Source organism: Priapulus caudatus, unplaced genomic scaffold (genome assembly GCF_000485595.1).
Source record: "Priapulus caudatus unplaced genomic scaffold, Priapulus_caudatus-5.0.1 Scaffold322, whole genome shotgun sequence".
NCBI classification, from domain to species: Eukaryota; Metazoa; Priapulida; class Priapulimorpha; order Priapulimorphida; family Priapulidae; genus Priapulus; species Priapulus caudatus.
Window position 1 is genome coordinate 215,037 of NW_014577383.1, and position 2,862 is coordinate 217,898.

At 50.8% G+C, this 2,862-nt stretch overlaps 1 long non-coding RNA gene across 1 annotated transcript in view; it reads left to right on the plus strand.

The window, feature by feature from the left end:
* Window positions 1–676, plus strand: part of LOC106809014 — an 8,179-nt gene extending 7,503 nt beyond the window's left edge. Inside the window, exon 3 of the long non-coding RNA XR_001393834.1 lies at window positions 30–676. This is a non-coding gene — a long non-coding RNA (uncharacterized LOC106809014). The remainder of the gene's footprint in view (window positions 1–29) is intronic.
* Window positions 677–2,862: the final 2,186 nt, after the last annotated feature.

Here is a 2,862-nt window from a genome sequence, read left to right on the forward strand (position 1 = left end):
CGCTAGGCTGGTCGGTGGTTGTGTGTAAGGGTCATGGCTGCCTGCGCTAGGCTGGTCGGTGGTTGTGTGTAAGGGTCATGGCTGCCTGCGCTAGGCTGGTCGGTGGTTGTGTGTAAGGGTCATGGCTGCCTGCGCTAGGCTGGTCGGTGGTTGTGTGTGAGAGTCATGGCTGCCTGCGCTAGGGTGGTCGGTGGTTGTGTGTAAGGGTCATGGCTGCCTGCGCTAGGCTGGTCGGTGGTTGTGTGTAAGAGTCATGGCTGCCTGTGCTAGGCTGGTCGGTGGTTGTGTGTAAGGGTCATGGCTGCCTGTGCTAGGGTGGTCGGTGGTTGTGTGTAAGGGTCATGGCTGCCTGCGCTAGGGTGGTCGGTGGTTGTGTATGAGAGTCATGGCTGCCTGCGCTAGGCTGGTCGGTGGTTGTGTGTGAGAGTCATGGCTGTCTGTGCTAGGGTAGTCAGTGGTTGTGTATGAGAGAGGGGCCACGTAGCATGTCATCCATCATACTAGCGCGGCGACCGGCCCCCAGCTTTACCCCCAGCATACGTGCTATGCGTGGTTGTGTCGCCCGTGCGTCGGGATGAGCCGGGAGAGGGCGCCACTAGTCTGTAATTCCCCCTCGGACCGGTCGCCGGGTGTACGGGGACCGAGTCCATCTCCCCCGGTCACCCCCCGGGTCCGGCACTGCTAACACCGACCCCGTGCTACCCCTTCTGCTGAATGGAACTACAGTAACAAGAAATTGTACATGCCCGCCCTATCAGCGAGCGAATAATTATCGCGATGCTGTATTATTCCCTCCTGTGACTATCGGTTTAAGCCTCATTCATTGCCAACTACAGCACGCACGCGCACGTAGTATGTTGACTCGACTAAAAACGAAACTAGGGCAGTAGATTAAAGGGCACGACGGCCAATTACACAAAAAGGGCAAGGCAGGTGACTGCGTCGCGTCGGGTTGGATTTTCAGGGGCAGTACGGCCAGATTGAGTTAGGGGCACCGACGGCAATTGCCGTTGGTGCCGTCGGTTAATTCGAGCCCTGCTGGGACGGCCGGTATACCGGAACGTAGACCGAATAATTCTGTCCCATATAACCTTTTTTATATTTTGGTGGCAGGTTATATTGCCAATAACCCTCACCAAAATATAAAAAAGCGTGTATATGGACAGAATTATTCGGTCTAACCGGAACGTACCCTGGTACTATCTAATATGCCGAACCGTACCTCGCCTACTCCACTAACGAGTCTAGGGAGTCGCCTCTACGCCTACTCCCTAACCCTAACCTTAATCCTAAACCCTAACCCTAAGTCCTAACCCTAACCCATTCAAATAGTGCCAGGGGTACGGTCCGGTGGCGGCGAGTAACCTGGGGCTGGGGACATAGACCCTATGAGCCTAGCTCTAGTACTAAGCCGCTTTACATTAACTGCCGCTGGCTATAGATCGACCCATGGGGCATGCAATGTACCAACTTATCCCCGATTATACCCGACTATAAAACGTCTGTGGTAGGCAATTAATGCCTTCTTATCCGAAGTGAATATGTCTTAAGTATAGCCGCTACTAAATTTAACCTCTAACTATCGTTGCAATGGTATACTTGCCGGTATTTCTTGTGAACAAACATTCGATTTGGCGAACTCAAAACGGCCATTTCTGCGGCGCTGGCAGCAGCGCCAGTCAGCGCGAACTATGTATTTCCGCTTGTGGAGGGTGGGCGGGTTGGGGAGGTTGTGGACAAAAACATTGTTGTTGTCAAGTAACAAATTAAGCGATCAAACGAGATTTGTAATATTAGTTTTGTCGATGAAAGATGAACAAATTACTATGTTAATTTGTTACTTGACAACAACAATGTTTGTCCACAACCAACACAACCCCCGCCCACCCCTCTACATGCGGCGAAATACATAGCTCCCGCTGACTGGCTGGAGTACGTTGGTCCATTGCATGCCCCAATGGGTCGCGTCTATAGCCCAGCGGCAGCTTAATGTAAGCGGCTATAGTACTAGAGCAGGGCTTGCCCCTTAACTTTTATTGTCAGGTGGCCGGCCGGGCCACTTGAGTATGAGATTCAGGTGGCCAAATGGATTTTCAGGTGCGCCCGGTTGCTACATTTTATAAATAATTTATTTGTATCCTAACTACTGGGTAATGTGTTTTGCGCAAATAATAGCCAATAACAAAACTAGATTACGACAACAACAAGAAAGAACAAAAACCCTGGCCGATAAATAAGTTTCCAAATATTAAAAAGCTTTCAAATCCTCGCGCAGTATCTTTATTAATAGCAGAACTCATGTCATTAACGATGTCATCAAAACGTCCTTCAATACATTCAATGTCAGTGTGACTGTCATCTGAACCTTCTGATGAATCAGAATCAATTTCTAACATGGCGTCAGACCCATCAGAGGTCTGCTCGGCTGCTGGTCTCTTTTGCACATCCCTACACCCCCCCCCTACACCTCTCTGTCTCTACAGTGTCACCATCCCTACAACCCCTTCCCCTACACCCTCTCGATGTCTCTACGAGTGTATCTATCATCTTACACCCTTCCCCCGACAGTGGCCTACACCCTCTCTGCTCTCTGTAACAGATCTCTCATCCCTGTACACCCCTTCCCTGTCTCTACAGTTGTATCATCTCACTTACACCCCTGCCCCCCACCACCCTCTCTGTCTCTACCAGTGTATCATTGCCCTACACTCGTGCCCCCCTACACCCTTCTCTCTCTACAGTGTATCTCCTACATCTCCCTCCCACTACATCCATCTCTGCTCTCTACAGTGTATCATCCCTACACCCTCACCTCCCTGTTTCTTACATGCTATATCATGCCCTACACTCCTCCCATCTTTT